This window comes from Hetaerina americana, unplaced genomic scaffold (assembly GCF_022747635.1).
Source record: "Hetaerina americana unplaced genomic scaffold, ioHetAmer1.1.p SCAF_49, whole genome shotgun sequence".
In the NCBI taxonomy this organism is placed as follows: domain Eukaryota; kingdom Metazoa; phylum Arthropoda; class Insecta; order Odonata; family Calopterygidae; genus Hetaerina; species Hetaerina americana.
The window spans coordinates 2,533,233-2,559,487 of record NW_027287084.1 but is presented as its reverse complement, the minus strand read 5'-3'; positions in this window follow the sequence as shown (position 1 = coordinate 2,559,487).

Here is a 26,255-nt window from a genome sequence, read left to right as displayed (position 1 = left end):
CACGCATCCAGGGCTACGTAATGTAGAGTTCCATTTTAGGGAATTCCAGTCTTAAAAACCTGTCCAATTAGGGACCTTGTTTACCAGCTCTAGGGTTTACATATGACAAAAATAATAAAATATATAGTCAAGCGCCATTTTATTTATCCTTTTGGCATGCTTGTAATTTGAACCGTACAAAACAGATAGGCTCTGTCCTATCAAAAAAATTAGAGCCGTGTACAGAAAATAAAGAAATTTATATCACTTACACTGTACTTCTATCAAAAAAAAATGTAAGGAGTAATAGGGAAGTAATTCATTAAAAATACTCATTTTTAAAGTCTAATATTTAAAATTTGAAAAATTCATTGACTTTTAATATTCAACAAATAAGCCATACTGCCACCCCTCGTATTGAGCGAACAAATCAAATCTCAGGGTCCAAAAAATACACCATTCACACATGCAACAGCTCAGTATACTGGTGTAACACACAGCCAACACTTGAAGATGAATATTAAATAAAGATTAACCGAACTGTGTCCTTCAAAACGGAAAGAAATGGTATATTCTACATCAAAAACACAGCCACTGAAGTAAGACAAGAGTAAACAATTCACATTTTATCAAATAAATATGTTTTAAAAATACGTTTACAATGATGGTATAATTAGCAGTTTTGAATGGACATGGGTGAAGCAGTTTCGGTTCTCATAACGGCTGTGAGTAAATATGTCTTTCACTCATCGTCATCTTCTAAAGGCGAAGCCTTGTCGTTGCAGCCATTGGTCTCTATCCCTTGCCTTCCTTTTCACTTCATTTTAGTTTGTTAATGTTAGAGTACTTTTTATATCATCTAAAAATTTCTTTCTCAGTCTTCCTCTTGCTTTTTTTCCTATTATTTTCTCCTCCATTATATTTTCCAGGAAGTTGTTATGTCTGAGAACATGCCCAAAAAATTTAATTTTCCTTTTCTCCATCTCTTTTATTAAATTCCTTTCCTCTTCAATTTCTCTAAATACTTCTACGTTGCTTTTGTTATCCGTCCATTTTGTTCTTGTTTTAATTTTCCAAATCTATATTTTCATTGTTTTCAACCGAGGACTTTTCCTCTTCCCCAATTTCCAAGTTTCGCATCCATATAATAGTGTACCCCAAATAAACTTTTTTGCAAAGGATTTTCTAATTTCCAATCTCATGTGTTTTTTTCCTAAAAGACTTTTGATTTTCATATGCCTTCTCCACCAAGGCTAACCTTCTGTTCACTGCAGAGGTACATCTGCTCTCTTTTGTAATTACGCTCTCAAGGTGGTATAACTCTTCTTATTTGGCTTATCATTGATTTCCTGTATTCACTAATCGATCAAATTTTGTAGAAATAGGGTTTCTGCTTTTCATGTGCTTAATCCATTACCATATGAGGGTCTTTGATCGAATTTGCAATGCCCACTTCTATAAAATGATTTAAATCAGTGGTCTTTTTAAGTGTTTGTTCGTACCTTGAAGTGAAACATCAGCAATTTCCCTTTTTTTTAAATTCATACTCAAGAGCTCTTAATTGACCGAAATGTCCTCATCAGCGTTTACATGAATATAGTTCTTATTATAAATTCTTTCCGCTTGCACAATTTTACCCGTTCTACCTTTCTGTTGAGGCGCCCCTGAACGAGTGAACCTCCCCTTAATTTGTTGTGTTTCTACCAGGACGGCCAGAATCTTTATGAAATAGTTCGTAAAAAGATGGCACTGAAGTAGCCAAAAATCACGAACAATCGCTAAATATCGGCATAATAGGGAATTCATCGAGTCAGTTCGCAGAGGGAACCTCAGACAATATATGAGACGAAGCTGATGGGCACAGAGCTGAAGAAGCAGTAGCCTGATTTTGCACCGATAACTCAAATCTACCCACACACAAGGATAGAGAAGGACACACCTAAAACTGCTTCGTATTTCAATGATTCAGTGAATGCGCAACATGCGATGAAGGAAACACACGATTGAATAACAGAAGAGCTAATTTTTAAAGGATTTTTTATCGGATAAAGCTCAATTCGTGGCCTTATAGGTAAATTCAGATCCTGTCTTTTATTTTTAGGAAACGCGAAACTTAATGAGAGTACAATCGAAAAAGAAAACTTTGTCACGGTAACCAGGAAAAAACCCAAGATGTAGATATTAATACACATCAGACCTATTAGGCGGAAAATAACAAGCAAACATTGAAATCCCCCGATGGGTCTAGAGATCGCCCAGATTAGAGTAATTTTACGGTCTGGCCAAGTATAATTTGATTGCAGTTGTAACTACGTTTTCTCGATAGCTTGATTGGCAGAGCATCGGCCCGGGAAGTCGAATGTCCATTCTTCATGTCCCATTCAAGGAAATTTTTTTCTGCTTGGAAACCTTGTATTGGCCCAATAAATAATTTTGTATCGTTTTTCTATGAATCTCTATTCGTGCGAATATGTTTTCGCCTTTTGGCGGGATTGCATATGAACGTATGTACTTATATGAACGTATATATCTCTTCCCGTGGGCTACAAACTTTACATTTTGGAATGTCCTTAGGCATTTTCATGGTCATTACAGCTGTACTGACGGGATAAGTGATAATTGTTCCTCTAGCGGCCACCCATTCCATAGAGGTCAAAGGATGTGAGTTAGACGAGAGGAAGTTCACGGAGTGACTGTTCTTCAGTGAGACGACTGCAAAGGTGCCAGATAACTTTGGTGGTATTGACTAATGATATCACGCTAGAAAAACTCTTGAGAAAGACAACCACCTTATTTATGTACTCCTTTATTTATAATTGGCACAAATATTCATGTGAGCCTCTGTAATCACGGGACTCGGCCCACTGGATCTGACCGGCAACACAAGGTTTCCGAGATCGCTATCTCACGAAATCATTGTAAAGCGGAATAGATATTAATACGAAGAAGTATCGTAGAATAGAAAGCCAAAGGAGAGTTGAAGGTGGATTAGTATTGTGATAGGCGATAGAATATTGCAGACTGTGACAGAGAGATTAACGTTAGGCAAGAGAGAATGATAACTTTAAAAGTGCATCAGTTTGTTTTTTTTTCAAATTTAGTGTCCACAATGCCTGAAATTCCTGCGGTATCAAATATTAATTTTTCTGTACCTTCTATTTACAATGTCGTTTTGTAAAATGATTCAAATAATGTAGATCATGCTGACTAAAGGTCGATGCACCACGGTGTATAAATTAGAGTTATAGTGGCCATGAGAACGCACAAGATAACATTATCAAACTATTCAATTCTGGTTTTTAATGTTGGTGGCTATGATTCCATGTTCAAGAGGGAAAATCGTTGGATAAAATTTCCAATGTTGTTTAGACTAATATGATAGATTAATTTCGAAATAATTTCTCAATCCTGGGGCGCAGCTATCCCGTGGATAGACACAGTTACTGACCGGAAGGCCAGGGTTCGGTTCCAGGTGACGCTGCTAAGCTTTTCTGTATCTACATGATTACTACCAGCAACTGTTTGAGTGTTAGACAGGGGTGATTACACGCTAAGCATGCAGCATCAAAGTATAAGTCTTTTATAATTAATTTTTTATAAACATAATACCAGTAAAATCTCTCGTTTTGTTTTGCACAGCATGGAAATATGGCAATTGAAAAAATATGATATGCGCTGATGGGAGCCTTTTGAAATATGGGGATGGAGAAGGATGGGAAGGGTGAAATGGGCTGAAAGGAAAATAAGCGAGGAAGTCTAGGTATAGTGAGAGATGGTTGTAAAAACCTGAAAATGGTAGGGAATAAATTTCGTAACCTACCATTTTTTTATCCCTTAGAATTTTCGGTTTTGACAACGCAATTAGGTCATCCAGTGTTTTCTCTACTTAATATTCCCGAGTGCGGGTATTGCTTTTCTGTAATACCTAAGTGAGTGAGATCGAGTGTGTGCGTATTATTCCTCCGCATTAGGTCCCTGGCGTCAAGATTAATTTCTTTGCAAACCTGTTCGGTGTCTTCCCAGTTAACACGTAAGTGGTTAAGGTAGCCAAGAGCCGGTCCCTGGCGAGGGGAAAACTTCCACGTAAACCAATTGCGGCTAACCAGTGTGACTGTGCGTGTATTTGTAAGTTCCTGAAAACGGTCCCTAGCAATAGGATTTATTTCCTTGTAAACATATTCGAGAAATACGCCGCTGTGTGAATGTGAAGGTATTAATATTTTGAATGTGAGTCTGATTATTGGTGAGAGATTAACTTTCCACGTAAATCACCACACCAATCTCAATATGGCCCTCCTTTGTTTACCTCTACAGTGGTGTAAAACCCCTTTAAGGCTTAACAAAATATTATTTAATATATCCAGTCAAAAACAGGCCGTGAGAAGCTCAATTAATCCTTTTCATCAACATCTCATTGCCGATCAATATACTTTTCATCCATTTTCCTTACCTCTTTATGATTTCTCCCAAAAATCCCCTCTCTTTGTCCACCATAAGTAGCACTTGCTCGTTTGTTTTCCTTTCTGTCCACTTAACCTTCTCCATCCTTCTCCACACTCACATTTCAAAAGCCTCAAATCAACTCTTACCATCCTGTTTCAATGACATTGATTCCGCGCCGTACATAACTACGCTCCAAATCAAAATTTTAACAAGACGTTTCTCAACATCCTTCCTCAATGTCCCTGTCATCAATTCCCTCCACCTGAAAGCCTCTTTGCCTCGTGCAATTATTTTCCTTACACTCCTACTCCTTTAACCATGTTGGTCCACAACACTTCCAAGATAAATGACCTGTTCTACCTGGTCTAGTTTTTGCCCTCCTTTTTTAATGTTTAGCTTATCCTTTTTATTTTTAGAAAATCGCATAACCTTCATTATATCCATATTAATTCTCATCCCATGTATTTCGCACTGAATTTCCAATTCATTCAGCATTGCTTGCAAACCCTTGGCTGACTAACAAACTAGAGCTTAGTCATCAGGGCAACTAACATTTTATGGATTCCCTGCCAACTCTCATTCTTATCTCCAGTTCTTCTCATACCTCTTTAATCATTTTCCCCACACATGCGTTGAACAGCACCGGTGATAATGGACAACCCTGCCTTACTCCTCTTCATTATACTGCCCATCCGGGCTCTCCATCCCCCACTCGCAACTGAGCAGTCTGAGACATGTATAGGTTGCGGATTAACCTCCTGCCCCTCTAATAATACTTTTCTGCAGTATAGTAATTAAGTCATTAGTTTTTTTTCCAATTCGCTCTATTAAACGCCTATTGGAAATCTACGAAACAGGCAAATACGTCCAGATATATTCCTCTCGATAACTGATCTCTTGATTAGTGATATATACATACATAAAGTACACACACATATATATATATATATATATATATATATAAACAAAAGGATAGAGAGTAGGGAAAATGATTACTTAGGGGATGATCAGTTTGGGTTTAGGAAGGGCAGAGGTACGCGTGATGCCATTGCAGTAATGGGATTATTAATCGAGAGGAATATAGAACACAACCAGGAGGTATTTGCCTGTTTCGTAGATTTCGAAAAAGCGTTTGATAGAGTGAATTGGGAAAAACTTATGAGTATATTGCAGAAAATAAGAATAGATTGGAGGGAAAGGAGGCTAAACCGCAACCTGTACATGTCTCAGACTACTCAGGTACGAGTGGGAAACGGGGAGTCCGGTTGGGCAGTGTTAGGAAGAGGTGTAAGGCAGGGTTGCCCATTATCACCGTTACTGTTCAACCTGTATGCAGAGGAAATGATTAAAGAGGCATAGGAAGAACTGGAGGTAGGAATGAAAGTTGGCGGGGAATTCGTAAAATCAGTTAGGTTTGCTAATGGCCAAGCTTTACTTTGTCAGTCAGCCAAGGGGTTGCAAGCATTGCTTAGTGAAATGGAAATTCAGTGCCACAATTATGGGATGAGAATCAATATTAATGAAACTAAGGTTATGCGATTTTCTAGAAAGAAAAAGGCTAAGCTAAACATTAAAATAGGAGGGCAAAAACATGAGCAGGTAGAACAGTTTACCTATCTCGGTAGTGTTTTGGACCAACACGGTCAAAGTATTAAGGACGTAAGGAGAAGAATTGCGCTAGGCAAAGAGGCTTTCACAAGGATTAGGGAGTTAATGACGGGGATGTTGAGTAAGGATTCCAAGAAAAGACTCGTAAAAACTTTAGTTTGGAGCGTTGCTATGTACGGCGCGGAAACGTGGTCATTGAAGCAGGAGGATAGACGTAGACTGGAGGCTTTTGAAATGTGGGTATGGAGAAGAATGGAGAAGGTGAAATGGACAGAGAAGAAAACAAACGAGGAAGTACTTGGTATGGTGGGCGAAGAGAGGGGTTTGTTGGGAGCAATCCTATGGAGGCAGGAAAAGTGGCTGAAGGGGGTAATGACCGGCAGCGGGATGTTGAAGACTGTAATTGAGGGGAGAATGTTAGGCAAACGAGGAAAGGGAAGGAGCAAGATAGGGATGTTGGACGGGATGAAGGGAGGAAGAAAGTACTCAGAGCTGAAGAGGGACCTGATGTAGAGTAGGATGTTGTGTTTTGCTAGGGACCACAAATTATTTAATTAGTAATTACGTCCATCCAAAAACCTACCTTAACCGGTAGATTACCTAATAATAATAAATATGATATTATATATATATATATATATATATATATATATATATATATATATATATATATATATATATATATGTGTGTGTGTGTGTATACACACAGGGTGCGGCGCTTAAATCTGGACAGCACCACGCGATTCCTTGAATGAGATTTCCTCACCGGGTCAGCGAATCTTTCCCCAGACTTTTCCGAAGCATTATACTTAGTCACAATATCGTACACAGTTGATCCGGGGTACCAGAAGAATCGCATTATTTCGAAATATAACGCCCCAGGCGAACACTTACGATAATAGCAGCCCTTCGATTGTACTCCGCACTTGTACGTAACATCCTGGCCATTTTGAGGTTATGACAGTTTACTAGATGCCTATAGCTTTCAAGAACGCCAATTACATATATATATATATATATATATATATATATATATATATATATATATATATATATATATATATATATATATATACACACATATATGCATGTAATTGCCTGTGTTCGAAAGACATAACGCATCTTATTAATAATTTTACCTACGTAGAATATGAGGTGGATTTATGCAAGCATAGGATAATATCAAAGAACCAGTTCTACATTCGTTTTATGAGGCAGCATAGAAGGAAGGCTACAAGATGTAATAGGTGTCTTGTAAAATAAGACTATCATTATTGAAGTAGGGAAGGACAAAGGATTGGTATGAGAGATAAGTAGGAGTAAAAAAAGAAATGGTGGACAAACTCTCAAAACTCTCCTGTCTCGGTCGCTTACCGGAGAATCCATTTACGTTGGCTGCCAGCAGAAGCACCATAATATTGATATCTTTTCGCTTATTTTTGAGCGAAAAGAGATGACGGGTACTTACCGGGGCAGGGATCAAGGAAAATTAGGGTAGAACGAAGTGGGTGTGTATACGGGACAAAAGGTGCCTAAGAAAAAGGATGAAGGGATGTAATGGTTTTAAAAGAGAGGATAAAGAGGATATAGCAACTCCATTTCGTCGGAAATGATGTCATTCCAGGCATGCATGGTTACGAAACGACTGCACAGCACATCGCTGGGAAGTAAAGCGGAAGAAACTTAGGGGTAGAGAGTGTTCAATGTAGGTTAGCTATGTGAGGATAATTGGAAATGGGAGGGAAATAATGAGACCCAAGTCTGACTTTAAACTAATGATGATTTGTGAATAATAATACATTCCCAAAGGTCAATGAGGTGGTCGAATGGGGTCTTTTCAGAAGGTGTTAATCCGCGGAAGACATGGACTCTTTTATATCAATTAAAAGCTTGGCAATTGTGGTTTTTTTCGGTCTAATGTATCTAAATGTCTTTGAATATAATGTCACTTGGTTATTCTAACATTTTACTTTAAGAAGTGGAAACTCCATTTGTTGTAATTCGTCTTTCCACAACTTTTAATGAATACCCCTAATTGGTTTCCCGCGCTTTCAAAACTGATGTCAACTGACAGAACTCCTAATTAAATCTCATTTCCCATTTCCTACTTGAAAATTATTACTTTTTTAATCAAGTAACTAAAGAAAAGAAAAACATAAAGAATTTTATCTGATAGGTGAAACAAAAGGCAGAAATAAGATAATAGTATTCGTTGCTAGCAATAAATCAACAAAGATGATATGATTCAAACAAAACCGAGACATGCGAGAGCAGATGCCGATCAAAACGAATCTTTTTTAACTTCTTTTTTTCCAGGGGAAATACATTTATCTCAGAAATAACTAACAGAACGACGATAATGTTAGTATATTTTAAGAATGCATGAGAAAGAATTACGCCTAATGACTGCTTCTTAGTATTTCCCTTTAGTTTCCTGCATTAGATGGAATTGTGCGTCTTATAGAAAATCATTTAAAGCTCGTAAAAAGCTCGTAAAAAATGTTTAAAATTATAATTTAGTTTTTATATTCTATCACTATTCGAAATGTAAATTTGTAGAACTAATTGGTGTTTCTTAGGTACATCTTAGGGATAGTCATTAGCATTTCAAATAATCACGGGCCGAGCATTCATTAAACACTTATTATACCAAATACTTACTAGGTTATATAATACCATGACATAACTTTGAATACAACGGAATTTCCATGCCTTAAGAAAACGCTCAAATTTGAAACCTTGAAATTTATAACTTAATTGCCTCAAACCTTTGCTTGATAAAACCGTAATTAACCTCGAAGCAGCGAACGGCAGAACTCAACGCAGAGATGCAAGCGGAAAAGTCAATATTTAAACTGTTAGAGAGATAGCCGTTTCATGGTGAAAAAAGAGATGGATACAAGATTGAATCTTTGCATCGGGAGGCGAGTATTTCTGAGTGGCTTCCAGATATGGAATGAGTGAATAGTGATGTCTGCCGAGAAACGGTTGAGCTGAACCAGAGATGGAAGCGTAGAGTGTTTGTGTATCGGAAGATGCATGAGAGAAGGCAAGGATGGGACTTTATTGAAGGTTGAGGAGGAGAGGTCGAACGAGCCTAAGGGGTGGCAGGTCCAACTGCCGAGGGGGATGATGTCCTCGGGGAGGGGAGTGGAAGCGTGAGGGTTCGGATGGAGAAGCGTAGGAGATATGGGGAAACTCAGAGTGGCAGAAATAAAAGTACTCGACGGCTCAAAGAGTGGCATTGAAGTGAAAGAGGGATCTGAGAGTATTTTGGTGTCTAGAGGCGAAGGAACGATGGCTTAAAGAGGTGACTGAGGGGCCGAATGGGAACTGGAGGGGTGATGGTGTGGTCTTGGCAGGGAAGTCATGGAGAGGGACCAATAGGGTGCGATGGTGGTAGGTTCGGTGGAAGGCGGGAGCAGAGGAATCGGGAGGATAGCATCAGCGGTCGTCAAGGTCGGTCTGTAGGGAAAAAAACGCGGGAGTATGCGGTGGTGTAAGATGCAAGAAGAGCAGCGAGGCTCTGGGTTGAGTGAGAGGAGCTGGGAGTAGGGGTGGTACGGCTGTGTGAAAGGTACATTTTAAGGGGGGGGGATGTGGCCAGGGCGGGAGGCGGGTTTCATGTCTGAAGAAATGGCGCCGGGGAGTGGGGAAATTTCGGGTCACAGGGAAAGGGGAATTACCGGAGCCAGGGAGGGAATGGACTGCTGTTGCGGGGAAGGGGATGGCGGAAGGAGGAAAAGGAGAGAGAGAGAGAGCTTTGGCTGGTTCTCTCGCGGTTCGACGGGGGCGGTAAGGGAAAGGAGGGGGTGAAAGTGGTGAGCAAGTGTATTCAGGAACGAAGCGGTTCGGTCCAGGGGCTGATGGAGTCAGAAGAGTGGGCGGGAGGGAGAGGCCGGAAGGGAGCGAGCTGGGGAAGGGCGGGTGGCGTTGGAGCTATACGTGGATGTAAATGTTATGGATGCCCCCGGACGGGCATAAAGGCGAGGAGGGGCGTGGCGGGAGGGAGATTTTATGGGGTTGCGTGCGGGGTGAGGCGTGAGGGGAAGGAGGGAGTTGCGGGACCTGGAGGGCGCGGGGGAGGAGGGTGGAGGGGGTGGACGGGGTGGAGTGGCTGACTGCCTGGTTGGGAAGATGGAGTGGCATGGTAACGAGGATCCCTGGCGTATGTTTAAATAGCTTCGCTCTCGTGAAGGATTCCGCTTAGCGAAGCGAAGCATAGGGAGTAAGTAGAGTAGAGGCCCACTTTTAAGGCCCTCCCGACTCTCTCTCCCTCCATCAGCATCAGCCTCCCTGATCCCTTCCACCCCGGGATCCATCTCCCTCGCCCCCCCTGCTACTTATCCCCTTCTGCCCCCGGGGTTCCCAACCCTGCCAACACTGCCCTACGCACTGACTTTCTGCCTCTTATTCACTATTCATCGTTCCGATTCCGCGGACGAGAAATATAGTGAGCGACAGTTGACCCGACGGAATGAATGAACGAAAAAGTCAAGAGGTTGCCACACATTTGGTTTTGGATTTCAAAACTGTTTGATTTGCACTTATTATGTTCATTAAAGTCGCTCACGAGCTGTGTGGAATGTGTTTCTGGATCTCTTATTCTTCTTTTTACCCGAGCCGTGTGGCCCCGTCTGCTTTTGTGGAGCACGCGATCGTTCGCGACACAAAGGCGGAACAATTCCTACGGTTGCGGTGTAAAGCAATATGGATACCAAAAGCATTTTATTTTTCCTTTGTTACAGTTTAAAAGAAAATAATGCTATGGAGCTCCGCTACAAGCAGCTGATATAAGTTTGTGTTCATTAGATGAACTCTCCCGAAGTGTTAATCATATGTGAGTAGTTATCATGTCAATATCAAACGGCTGGAAAATAATTTCCAGCCAACAGAAGAGCTATTCCAGCTTATTTTATTCAAAACCTTGGAATGCAGTATCATTCTTCCCATCGAAGTTTACGATTAATATGATATATACCTAGACTAGATTAATTAAGGTACGAGAAATTAAATATACCGTCGCGCGATTATAAGTACTTCACATGTCTGCTAAGCTCGAAAAAAATCATATGTTATTGGTGCATGAGAGGAAGAGAGCAGGATGAATGCAAATATGTGCGCGACCTTCGGCTTTCCCTTACACAATGTTCAAATACCTTGCATAAATTTTCCCCTAAATTAAGCCTACCTCATAAATTATTCATTATTTTCCAACAAGTGATAAGTATTTAAAGATGACAGAGTCCTAATTTTACGTTACTAAAACAAGTGAAACATGCTTTCCGATGTCGACAAATCGTGCATGTAAAAATTATACATGCTAACGAGCGAGACAATAGGTTAATTTGTTTGTAAGCTTGGTTTTGAGTGCATAAAATTCAATGCTATTTTTCATATAATGAAATTTTAGCACATTTAACACTCATCAATTTGAGATTTCTGACTGGAATATATGATGGAAGGCATCAAGTTCTGTTCAATAAGAATTTCCACAGTTTTCCCTAACTAAGATTAACCTCAACATGGTTTGGTACTAAGCATTAGTGGCAATGTTCTCTCTTTCAGGAAACATTGCCATGATCTATGGGTCAAATTCTTTTAAATGAAAACATCTGTTGAAATTGCAATGATTAAGTATTTCCGCTGTCATATCAGCTTTCACACTTAACAAATTTATTGTATTATATAATTTTTCTGGACATCACTCAGACTTAAACGGACTCCAAATGAACTTTTCTCTTGACTTTACGGCTTGCTACCGTTAGTTCCAAGTTATTTTTTTCGATCGATGTTCTTCATTTTACCCACGTTTGACTTTTAAAAAACATATTAGAGGCAAAATATTATTTTTAATTATCGAGTGACAAAAACAAAATCGCAGACACCACGGCTTCGGTCCGCGCGAATTTAATCTTTGCGAGTCTTCAAAAACCTCTTAAAGGATTAAAAAAGCTATACAAGGGTATTTAAAAAATGGCGCATTTTTACACACTCAGAACAGAAAACCCCAAGAGAATTTTAACCTAAAAGGTAGAGGAAAAGGTTTTGAAAACCATAGTTTTCGATTAAAGCTCTCTCAGTTAGCATATTAAAATCCTCCTTCACTCGGTTTTAAAGCAGAATACTTTTTTTGGCCATATTAAGAGTTATTCTCTATCATCTCCTCTCTTCTTTTCGATGATTTTATTAATTCTCAAGCTCTTTAATTGCAAAAAGACGGTATTCATTGCATGCTGAGAGACATAGGTCAGATGAAAGAAGACAAGTGTTCAATGATAAAATATGCAAATAAATATAAGCTATTTAAATGAAATAAAATATTAGGGTAATAACCAACAATACCATGAATAATGTAAAAAATGTCAAATTCACATACTAATGAACATTTTTGTGATCTTATAAATACAAATACTTTTGCAATTTACCACAATTAGAGTATCTTTTATTCATATTAATAGACCATTGTCTCTTAACTGTAATGATATTGATTAATTTAACTCTGGTCATAGGGTTAGTTTAAGTAATGTCAGATAGGTTTGAGCGACTACCCTTCAATGCCAATCAATTAATGCCCTTTTATTATTAGACAAAATGAATATATTTCTGTTAAAATAGGCAAGTATCTGCAGAATTATACCTTTTTTTCCGCACACCGAGAGCATTTCAATCCATATCCAATAGAAACGAAACTCGCCCTCATTTAATGTTTTTACATGAATTGTCAATTGAAAAATAAGATCCCCAATGATCAAATTCGACAGTACGAAAGTTCAGACGTAGCCACTACCTCATTTTAATCCTGTCACCACCTCAAATGATGATTTAGCATCCTGCTTATGAGGAAACAAAAAATATCGAAATACACAACCACCTTTCAACCATTTGGAACAAGACGCTGCAAGAAATTCCGTGACTCATTAAAACGGGCTCATTTCCCAAATGAGAAATAAGCTGTCGCTTAACCGACCTGATCACGAAATGAGAAATGAAAGAATAGTCACCTTAAAGAGTTATGAATAACTTATCTCGACCGCCATAAAAAGTACATATATATCTACGAATAAGAGGGACAGTGAGTTTTTTTTTAGAAACAGTTGACGTTTTTTCACCCAGCTCAATCGGAGGAACCCCAGACAAGGGTTATTCGTTTTGAGGTTCCTTTTCCGCTTCGGGAACCCATCTCTCAAGCACACACACACACACACACCCACAAATTCAACAGGAGGGAAAAAACATGCCGCGCGGAGATCTCGAGACGTTGAAAGGCAATTACATTCCCGTCGAGCAATCTTGATATTAATTCGAAACCATAACAAAATGAAGAGAAAAAAAAGGTTCTACCTCTCATGAGGAATGTCCCTTCCCATACCCCACCCATAATATATCCCTCCCCGTAAAATCCCACTCTCCCTTCTCCAATTACTCTGCCGTCCCAACCACTGCCGACTTGTCCTTCCAGAATCTCCTCATCCCAGCTCACTACCTGCCCTCTGCCGTCCCTTTGCCTCTTGCTACATCTTTCGTCTCACGCTCATTCCGCCCCTCTCGCCCCCTCCCCCTGTTCTTTCCATACCTACCTCACCCCAAGCCTTCTCGAACCTCCTACACGCCACAACTCCCCCACGCCTTCCCTCATTCCACACCCGCCCCCTTCTACATGCCTGATACCCCAGCCCTCAGTTCAGAAGCATCCCACCCACTTTCTTCCTCTTCATCTGTACATGTTAAATGAAAGAAGGTCTCTTTCTCTCCCTTCCATCTCTTTCTCGTTTTTCGCCTGCAGTGAAATCCCCTGTCTAAGCCACAAACCCACCGCCTCCACCTTACTTCTTTCAATCTACCTTTTGCTCCCTCCCGCTTTATTCCTCATATTTTCTTTCCAGCGTCTCTCACTCTTCATTAGTCCCTCTCCTCTTAAAATTAAGGGAATGAGCATCCCTTTAGGGACAAATACTCTGGAAGGCAATGGAATGTTTCGAGAAATCTTGCATTATGGGAGGCATCAACAAATTGTATTGCTTAAAATTATGCCGACCAAAGTAATAAAGCAACGAGTCACTTTTCTCTTATTGTTCCAAGCACATGGCATCAACTGATCCTTACGGGCTCTTCAGGACTAAAAGCAGTTATTTTTAATCTTGCAACTATGGAAACGCCGCAAATGACGTGTGAATATCGCGGGATGGAATAGCGTATCTCACATGGTAACTGATTGGATTATTGACTTGGAATCTGATAACTCTGTTGCTGACTCAACATTCACGTCATGGGTAAATGAAATTAACCTCAGTTCCCATCATCAATAAAGTACTGGAAAGTATGAAATTTAAGGAATTAATCAACCAATAAATACGACATTTAGACCTGAATAGGGAGAGAAATCATTCCCATAGCCACACAACCACTCCGAAGAAAGTCGATTAAAAAGTTATTTCGACGGTATTAGGTGAGAATGGACATTTTCCTATTCTTAGAATAACACTGAGGCGTCCGAATCGTAATTCATTCGATGCCCGTACATTTGGGTAATGTGCAACAAGAAATGAAAACATGGATCCGTAATTATGCAACATCTAGATTATTATATACTTATCCTTATGATTGTAGCCAATAAAGGCGAACTAGTACCTAATGCTCGATTACTTCGTGTCCTTCAACAGCAGCATGAGGATTATTTCACTGCGCCCTATGAAGTTCTTTAGATAAACCAGCAAGCTTACTTTTACGAAATGCGTCGTAATTAGCTCCTTCCAAACCATGGCGTACGTTTATTTAATGTTTTCTTGATTTCCCACGACTTCTTTTAATCTCCATCTCCATAGCTGTTCCTTCCTTCCCAGTCCTTGGGCGTTCTCTTTCTCAGCCATTGCCTCCTCTCTCTTCCACTTTCCCCCCTCGCACTCCTTCCCTCTCCAGTCTCCTTCCTTAGAGTGACATTTCGACCCGCTCTCTCGCCCCGACAGCCTTCCCAACGGAATTCCTCTCACCCCGTTTCCCCCATTACACCCTTCTTTCAATGCATCCTCCCTCTCATATCCCAATCCCCTCGCTCCTTCCTTCACGACTAAGACCTCCCCACCCCTTGCTCTCTCTCCATTCATATTTTCCCTTTGACTCAATTCCCTCAATCAAACCCTCCGTTTCCTCCCACAGCCTTCCTCGTCCCACCCATTTCTTGAACTCTCTATCCCAATCCCTCCCTAACTCTTCCTTTCCTCTTTGCTTTCCAACCCGGCCAATTTTCGTCTTCCTTCCTCTACTCCCGCCGCTCCTTTGCCCTCTCGTTATCTCTTTTCTTCTTTCTCACCCTCTCTCTCTCTCTCTCACTGTATCACGCTCTCTCTATCTCTCTTCATGGAAGGGATTTTCACGAAGTGAGTGAGGTTCCGCCAAGTTGTTTCTCGGCTGATGACGTTCACAAGCTTAACAGGCTTGGTGACGTGTATATGTGTGTGTGTGTTCACCTTGTAGCTAGTTTTGCCACCGAAACTTCTCTCCTTTCTCTTCGCCTAAATGTCGTATCGTGGCGGGCCTCATATTTAATGCCGAGATCTATTAAAGGTGAGGAAGAGCAACCATACCTTCCCTTTCTCGCAGGAAATGTCTCCCTCACTCACATATTCCTCCTATTCCAAATTTCATTAAAATATGGGTGAATATTTTTCAGTTAAAATACCACTTATTTCTTTACGGACTATATCTGTGGCAAATAAATATTATTTCTACTTTTTATGATCGTAAAAACGTTTTTTATTTACTTGAATTAAACAATCATGGTCAAGCTTATTCTTAACATTTTAACACGCTTTTTCGTTTGTTCCCCATCTCTTATGACTACCTCATCCTTGAATTCTTCAAGGCGCTTTGTGGAGGGCACTTTGAGTGATTACGCCGTCCGTCGGATGGGACGTTAAGCTGTGAACCCCTTGGCGCCTTTCGTAAAGAGTAGGCTAATACTGACGCTGGGTTTCTCTCCACCCTTTATCCTTTCCTGTCCATCCCTTATGGCGCAAATGACCTTAGCTGTCGGTCGCCTCCCCTAAATACTACTACTCCTTGAATTCTTCAACATATTTCCAGTAATACCAAAACACATGAAGGGTAAATCGATGCAAACAATCAAAAATAGGACAGAAAAAATATTAGTTTAATTAGAATAGATCTAAGAGAGCTGTAGTGTGTATAAAGAAGTTTATGGTAAGAACATTAGGTCAGCAAGATTAGTGTCAAATAGAAAACAAGACGTAGACGAGGATAGCTTGAGTCCCTGGCTTGATTGATGGAGAGACAGAAAGAGCATTATGGACATTGAAATCACATACGACTATGGAAATAGACAATATTGCTGCGGACCTACTTCAAGGTTTAGAAAAAGGTGGGAGGATGACTTGATGCACTGATTTATAGCACTTATGAGGGAGGAATTCGACCTGAAGACATCGTTAGATCTGTGTTAGTTCCTGTTCAAAAAAAGGGAAAGGTAGCAATATGTGAGGACTACAGAACAATAAGTTCGATTTTGCACGCAGCTAAAACGGTTCTCAGGATAATCAATAGGAGGATGGAGAGAAAGGAAAATGATTACAACCTGTACATGCACATGTCTCAGGCAGTTTAGGTACTGTTGGCGGATGGTGAGTCCGGATAGGCAGTGTTAGGAAGAGGATTAAGACAGGGATGTCCTTATTCACCTTTGCTGTGAATGTGAAGGAAAATGGTTAAAGAGGCATGTAAAGAACTAGAGATAGCAATGAAAATCGGCGGGGAATCCATACAATTCTTTAGGTGTGCTGATAATTAACACTAGTTTGACAATCAGCCAAGGGGTGGTAAGCATTTCTGAGTGCGTTGAAAAGTCAGTGCGATAGGTATGCCATGAGAAGAAATGAAAACAAAACGAAGGTTATGCGGTTTTCCAGAAAGAGTAAGGCCAAGTTATATATCAAAATAAGAGTTCATAAACTTGAATAGGCGGAACAGCTAACCTATCTTGGAAGTGTTATAGACTAGAATAGTCAAAGAAGAAGTGTCATAAGGAGAAGAATTGCTTTAGGCAAAGAACCTATCACAAAGAGGACGGAATTGATAACAGGAAGGTTAAGTAAGAATGTTAAGAAAAGTCTCGTGAAAACTTTGATACGGAGCGTAGTTATGTACGGCGCGGAAATATGGTCACTGAAGAAGGATGATAAGAGTACGAGATTGGAGGCTTTTGAATGTAGGTGCAGAGAAGGATAAAGTAGGTGAAGTGGACGGAAAGGAAAACAAACGAGCAAGTACTAGGCATGGAGGGGGAGGAAAGGGGGGGTTGGGAGAAATCAAAAAAAGGTAGGACAAATGTATGAAGAGCATTTTAATTGGCATGGGGGATTAGGATGGTGCGGTAGTTAGTAGTACTGGCTTAGGTACGAGGGCCCAGGTTCAAATTCTGGAGACGGCAGATATTTTTCACTGGTATCCCACTCCCTCCTTCAGGTGCTTTGTGGAGAGCACTTTGGGTGGGGTACGGGAGGGGATTGTCTTTGAGTTCACCATCCATCGGATGGGACATTAAACTGCGGACCCCTTGGTGACTTTTGTTAAGAGTAGAGTAATGCCGACGCCGGGTTTCTCCCCACCCTTCCTCTTTTCCCATCCATCCCTTATGGTGCAAACGACCTTAGCTGTCGGTCGCCTCCCCTAAAACTACTATTACCACTGCTGTTGACATGTGGAGTTGAAGACTGCAATGGAGGTGGGAATGTTAGGCAAACTAGGAATGGGTAGGAATAGCACATGCATTTTGGACGGAATTAAGGAAGGAAGGATCCGGATTTAAAGAGTGGCTTGTTTTAAGGTCTGGTTTTGCTTCCTTAAGAGATGCATGGGAATTGTCGCTGTACCGTTTGGCAGATTGTGCCCACACATAAACCTACCTTCGCCGGCAGATAAGCGATAATAATAACTATAATTCCCTTGTAAACAGAAAAAGTTTAATATTTAATGAGTCAGTTAAAATGAGAGTAATTACGTGGTAATATTCTGCTGGTGGACATTTTCGTGGGTCTTTAAAAGTTTCCAAACACATCTTCTCTATGAAAGCCTATGTGGTTAAACATTTCTCTCTTTCCTTTTTGCTGAATGATTTAGTCCACGTGTATACTCTACCCTACTGCAGGCTACTTTTTAAGTTTCGGGTCCGATTTGAACCCGGTCCTCCATTAATTATAATTATCGCAAGCCATGCATTTTAAATTCGCGGTTAGTTTTAACTGTTTCGCATTTGCTGAGCTGCATTGATTAATCCGCCGGTATTAGTCCGAATGATGCCTTCAGATGATTTTGCCAAGAAGTTTATTCAATGTCATCGGAAACAACACATAGGCATGCTTCTTGTAGCCATGAAGCGCCCAAATGGTCCACTAAAAGCATGCCGTGTACATCAGACTCGCTGACGATAAATTGACGCTTATCAAATTCTTCTTGTAATTACATTAAATATAGAGTCTCAAAGACCTTCCACATCACCTGATATCCACGATTCTTCACAAGAAAATTAAGGAAGAAAATATGAGCCATATGGTTTAAACTTCTCTCCAGGACAGGCATACTATACATGTGTGTAGTACGGCCGTCTGTTTATTCAGTTCATTCAACACACCCTGACCCTCTCCCTCCTCCAGGAGCTCGGGACTCCGGTACCCTCCTCTCCTCCTCCATTTTCCTCACCCGGTATTCTCACAAGCCAGACTCCTTCCCGGAAGCAGTACGCATGAATACCAAAACGAACACACTCAGCTCACTCACCTGCAGATCGCTAGGCCCCCACGTTTGGTTCACGAAACTGACTCGCGCCGCCCCCTTGCACCGCCCGCCAATCCCTCTCTCTGCCATCATTCATGTCTTCCTGCACATCTGCGAGCCATAATTGCCGCATTAATGATTCGCCGGTCCACCTTCCTCTCCCCTTCCCTCTTAAATGGCAAACGTGGCCAAGCGGCCGGCAGTGCATCTCTCGCCTCGCCACCGCCGCTCAGTCCCGTCCGCCTCGTCCTCCGCGCTCGTCCTCTTTTCACCCCAGCTGATGGGCTCCGCTTTACTCGGGGTCGGTCCCCAGAGGAACACCCCTCACACGGCTTAGTGCCGTCCGTCACATTCGAAACCCTCCCCCTTTCTCTCTCTCTCTCTCAGAGTCAGACCCTTCCAGGTCGCTACATCTTCCTTTAAATCGTTTTTCGTCGCCCCTCTCTCTCTCTCTCCCTCCTCGCATGCACAGCCCACCGTCCTCTATCGCAGACACCTGCAGATACGCTCTCGATTGCGCACAGTAATTATCGCGATCCGAGGCATATGAGGCAGTCGCATGAGATTTAGTGCACGATGAGGGGGAGAGAATGAGGTGGTAGGAAACAAAAGCGAAACGGGGACGTGAGGAGTGTGGGGAAGTCGAAGGGAATGCGTGCCCTCTTCTGGCGTCCCTCGTTCCTCCTGCTCCCAAAATCGTGTACTTCCTCACACAGGCTGTACCTCCCCTCTCCCCAAATAATAGATACACCGAAACCCACCTACCCCATCCCTCACCCTGAACACCGCCGCCGAAAGCGTGGAGTCGGAACAGGTTTATGTCCTTGGAGTCCGCTCTCCCACCCCCAACTCCGAATCCCCCCAACCCACACGCCCCCTCCTGTCCTCCACCCTCACCAACCCCCCTCGGGTCGGATCGAACAAGCTAGCCAATCGATCCCTTCATTATCCCTCAGAAGCTCACATCTCATCGGCCAAGAAGGCATTCTTTGCCTTCAATCCGGTCACATTCAATGATAAGTAATAATTGAAGAATTCGTCTTGACTCGCCGCCGATTTTCCTTCCCTCCCAACCTCACTTGATTCTTTCCACACGAGGAGTCATTGGTAGATCTTCTCTTGAGCAAGTCGATTCTTTACTACGATATGCTTTCTTTTATCAGTGCTGATCACTCCTAATTGAAAGCAGTGAGTCCAAATCGAGCAGATATTCAATCATCGTGAATACAACTCATCCCAACAGTTGGATGTGCCTCCTATGAATTCAACAAGTTAACAATGGACTATTTGGTTATTTGATTTCTTCGGGGAGCGCGAGTGTCAAGTTAATTATTTTGAATTGTGGTCAAACCGAAGATACAAGATGAAATACACATCCCCCGAGGTGATGCCATTCGTTGCCGTAAATTGATAGTTATTAGGAATCATTAGTTTAAACATGGTGGACTGGAACATTTCATTCCAAGAGAACAGGTAATAATAACACACTGTGACAATCTTTTGAGCAATGCACCTAACTACAAGGGCAATTTAATGAAGAGTGGTCATACATTCAAATTGCAACGGCTGCCGCTGACGCAATAGTGGAGGAAAATCTATAAAACTTGTTAAGTCCAACTTTAATTAAGCTAAAAATTCAATATTAAATAAAGGTTTTGCGTAAAAAGAATGCAAATAAAAAAATGTGTAATAACTTCTTATTGAACAGTCTGTATATTCCCGTCGTTCTGAATTAGGATGCTCCTGAATTTTGAAAGAGCGTGTTTTGTGTTCTGTTTTGTGTTCTAAATACATATTGCCGCGTGAGCCGAGTCCCACAAATTTGTGAATTTTGTTCAATAATCAATCGTTCTGGGGTCTTATTCACGAGTATACGAGTATATACGAGGGTCATCCGGAAAGTAGTACCCGTTCGTGAAATAAAGACACAAAAGTAAATATTAACAAACATAAAAAATTTTATTTGAAAGAGGATACTTTAAACTACTTCTCAACATAATCTCCAAGCAAATTAAGGCATTTGTCATAACGTGTGACAAGTTTCTGTATTCCTGCTGCATAGTCCTTCGCCGCCAGCTCATTGAGATACGCGAGGGACCCATCTTGCACAAATTTTTGCATAATGCAGATGGTGTTTAACAATTTCATGAACAATTGTTCGAGAAACATTGGGAAAATGCTCACAGATGTCATCAATTGTGACGCGCCGATCGTTCCTCACGAATTCGTCAACTGGGCTCACCAGTTGGTCTGTAATGACAGACGGTCTCTCCGAACGCTCATCGTCGTGTGTGTTCCCCCTCCCCATGTTGAAGTTGCGACACCACCGCCGAACAGACGACTCGTCCATTACATTGTCTCCATACACCTCCTTTAATTGGCGATGAATATCACATGGGCGAACGTTTCTTGCATTGAGGAATTTAATCACTGCCCTCACTTCACAACTGGCGGCGTTCTCAATTTTTTTAAACATTGTAAACAATCACAGAAACAACACAGGCAATGCTAGCGTCACGCAACTTGGCTCAGAGAAGGCAGACAAGCCACTGAAGCTACCTGACCTCGTCCAGCGGCTACTCGCGTCGTCAGCACTTCATGCGGCACGAACGGGTACTACTTTCCGGATGACCCTCGTATATATATATATATATATATATATATATATATATATATATATATATATATATATATATATATATATATATATATATATATATATATATATATATATATATATGAAAATTTATTATTTATAACACTAATAATCCTATATTTTTACGTGTTTTTATTTAGGACGATGAATTTGGGAAAACGCTCTATTACTCGAAGTTATACCGGAGGAATATCAACAAAATTTCCATAGTAATCCATGTTCTTCCAGTCTATCCGGTCATTCCGGTCATCCGGTCTTCTCCCTTCCCCGCCGACTCCACCAGACTTCCATATTTTATCTCCCCCTGCTGTACAGCTCGACTACCTTATTTTTAATGCCATGTCGTCGACATCTGCGTTGGATGTAATGAGTCTACCTCCCTCGTATCAAAAGGGAGATTTTAAACTGTTAAACACGTGCGCTTTCGCCATCCCAGAATTGCCTTCGATTTACGTCCTTACTTCCTAAACGCCACTCTTTTCTTTTCCCTTAAATTTCCCCTGCTCCTCAAGACGTAATCATAGCCCCAAAAAACGTCATCCTCTTTCTTTTACTTTCTCTCCACATTTTCTTTATCGCATCTCATCTTGACTTTCATTTTCTACAAGGGATTTCCCAATAGTATACGTAGTGAATCTTCATCACAAGCTTATTCAAATATTTAAGAGGAAAGGAGAAAGTAAGTAAAACTATTGGGTGGAATTTGCCGAATAAAATTATTTAGCCGTCATCATTTCACCCATAGGCAATGCTATGTGAAATAATGTAAACACCTAAAGAATATTTACGTAGTAAGACAATGATAATTGATAATTGGTTTATTAGTGCAGTGTAATATAAAAGTGCGTATGGTGGTATAGTGGTCAGAGAAATGTGAAAAATAAGCGCCCTTTAAATCTAATAGTTTGGACGGTTTACGTCGTAAGCTTAGGAAAATTTAGCGTTGTTCCAGAGTATTTCATATCGTAAAGTATCCATGTATAGAACGTTAAAGCCACAAACGTAGGTACTTTAAAATATCCTACACTTCATAGAAGTCCATAAGGTCTACCTTGATGGAACCTCCACATTATATACCTAACTATTATTTATTTAAATAATATAAATTTCAATTTTACGATATCAGTTGGTATTTTAAAAACGGGATGCACAAGATACGGAAACATAACTTCCTTTTTTCCTATGCCAATTGAATTGACAAATGAAAGTTATATGGCCGCACCCTGTACTTGAATGCCTCGTAAGTTTTGAAGCAATCAGCAGAATAAATTGAGCTAATTTAATAAGTATTTTGAATAATATGGAGGGATGATTAGCATCTGGAACTTGCATATTTCTCCGACTGCACCGTAGGGGGAATAAAGTGGTAAGCGGCTTAATAGCAAGGACTGGATATTTTCAAATCAGGTAGATTTGCGGATGGTCCAGCGTTAGTTAATCAGCCAGCCAAAGGGGTCATAAACATTACTAAGCGTAGTTGCAGAATCTTTGAGATTGTTATTGTATTTTTAGCACCGTGTAAGCCACCGCTAGGGTGTGCGGCAGGGGGTGAATAATCACCAGATTTTGACCTGAACATTTTCACCTATATTGCGGTTGCACAATGCTATTCTAACTCCTAATCATTCGGAGAACAAATAAAAATCAACTATCTGTTCTGCACTTATTCTCTAATTTTATTGCCATGATCTCGTCCATCTTAGTTCGATGGGGTTAATAATAAATTTTCAACATCATTGCTAAAAAGACATTCCCCCAATTAATACAAGAATTTGATCTCTGATTTAGCCTTCGCTCCGTGAGTGATTCCAAGCCTAGGTGCTCCAATATTTTTGGATACGCTTCTTATCATAGAAACATATTACAAATCTAGCTTCTCTACGCTGCACGCATTCCAATTCGGCAATCAATTCAACTTCATGAGGATCCCATGTACCAGCCGAATATTCTAAATAAGGCCTAACGAGCGAAAGATAGCATTCCTATTTGCCCTTTTTATATGTAAAGTAGGAGTGTAATTTAAGAGAAATATAAAAAAATACATCATAGCATGGATAATTCTTGTAAAAGAAACCTATTATTAAGTTTACGGTACCTTTTTTATTTTAAAATATTGAAATATTCGTTTAAATTATCTCGAGAAACAGAGCCATGGTGTTAAAATTGTAAAACAAACTATATTTTGTTCTACAATTTATTTTTAATTCTTTGTAACGCGTTTCAACAATAGTATATCATTTCATATTAAATACACAGAAGCTTTTGCAACGCTATTTGTCCTTAATGCTTTTTCCAAACCCTTTTCCCTATACACAAGAATAACTATACCCGTGTTTTAAACAAAACACGCGTTTTATCGTTTCAAGAAATAGAAAAAATAAGTTGAATAGTAAAATAGGGAATCTTAAACTAGACCTGGAAGTGTTTTGAACCAAATTGATCAGAGTATCAGGAATGTAAAAAGAAGAATTGCATTAGGCAAAGAAGCTTTCTTAGGGAGTGAATTGTTGATAGGATGCTAAGGATCATTGACTAAGGATACTATGAATAGAGTAGTTAAAACTTTGATTTGAAGTGTGGTTTCGTACGATGCGGAAATAGCCGAGATGGAGTATGGGCATATATCCTACATAGTTCACCTTACGATGGCAGGGAGAGAAAAGTCATAATTTACCTGTGCGTGGGGATAGTGGATTTAAACCAGGAGAGAGAGAATCGGGAAATACCATCGTAAATCAATGAAGTTAAGTATCTCTGCGTTGTTTTTTTCCTTTGTATTATCTTCAATCATTTCAGTTCGATAAATCCTAAATAAATAAAATACAGAAAATAATTACGCAAAACGTAGCACATAATGTCTATCTCTCTTTAACGTCATAAGTCTTTCGGTACTCAATGGTGGCAAGCGACTTTCTAAGACCGTATTTCGCCAATTAAACAGGTATGATTTTTGATATTTCTTCAAAATTCCATTAATATATTGCCTATTATTGGAACATCTTTATCAGGGAAATAAAAGGAAATTGCCTCTGATACTGAATTTAGCAACGCGATGTGAATTTTTATTTCTCTTAACGCGCAACTGAAAATTGAGTGTTAATTTTTCGGACTCAGTGAATGCTGCCGTAATTAGTGCAGAGATTTCGGCCGCGGGAGACATAATTGCAAATTCGGCGGCCAATTAACAGGACAGCGGTGGTGTGAGTAATGGCCTCGTAGGGGGATGAAATGGAGAATAGAGCGGTTGAGCGGTGAGAGGGAAATTGTATAATGTGATGGAGGACGGAGGGCAACGGTAGAGGGTAACGGCGGAGGGAAATAGCAAGAGTAGAAGAGGTATCGGCGGTGAAGGGAGCACAAGGGAGAGGAGGGTGAAGAATCGATGGGAAGGACGATCAAATGGGTGGCGTGTGAATCGAATCAATGCAAAATGCGGTCATGTGTGTTGCACCGAGGTCAGCCGAAAACACGAAAGATTATTTTTGTTCCAAGGACAAACTGTGCAAAAATATAGAATTTCATTTTGATCATATAATATTTATCGTATATTTTAATCCACATCGTTTCACGTAATGAATGAAATTCGTTTTACAAAGCCTGGGCTTAATATACGTGCCCACGTCGTTTTACTTTAGTTGAAATTTGTTAATTCAAGCGTCAGTTAACACGCCTCACCTCATAAATAGAATAGGTGAAATATCAAAGTTTGAAAATGAGAGAATTTCAATTCAAAATTTTACGGAGATATTCCTTATATTTCACCCTCTGATGCTCTCTTTGCCTCCATGAAAAATCAAATTCCAGCATCCCATTGTTTACAAATGACAGCGTACATTATGATTCACAATACACTGTTTGATGATTTTTTTAAGGTGATTATGCTGGTGCAAACATTCAAGTTGCTAAACTGTCAATACTTGACGGGAAGATCATAAAAATTATATAGGAGAATTTAACGGTAATGATAGATAAACTTTTTACATTAAACTCTTGAACCATGACGGTCAACTGTTTAGTACTTCTCATAACACTTGGTGCAGAAGATTTTGGAATATTATCAGCGTAAAATATCAGGTACACATTTTGAACTAAAGACAAAAATATAGACTTTACTTTACAAATTCAAACATTAATTGGCATGCATATTGGTAAAACATATTTGACCACTTCTGTTTATAACAGTACAAGCTTAAGGTAGGTTTAGATGAAACCTAGCACTACACATTTCTGTCCTCGTGAGTCCTCGCTAACATGGCCAAAAAATTTAAAAAATCCATACTACATTTTACAATTACTGTTTTATGCTTTATATACTTTTTACATTCCTTAATTTAATGCAAAATGGTGATTCGATTCTTTCATCTTACTCAAATTTCCATCTTACACCTCTATTACCGTCTTCAGCACCCCATTGTCTCTTAGTGTCTCCTAAATTCATATGTTCTGCTTTCTTTGAGGTACTTTTTATGGGTGGAGACTGACAGCTAAGGTCATTTACGCCATTAGGGATGGATGGGAAACTAATGGTGGAGAGAAACCTGGCGTCGGCATTAGCCTACTTTTGTCGAAAGGCGCAAAGGGGTCCGCAGTTTAACGTCTCATCCGACGGACGTCGTACTCACTCAAAGTGCTCTCCACAAATCACATCAAGTAAGGATCGGCATACCAGTGAAAAATATTTGTTGTCTCCAGGATTTGAACCCGAGCCCTCTTGATTGGAAGCCTGTATGTTAGCCACCCCACCATCTTAACCCATTTATCATCACAACTGTTTCTCTTTCCC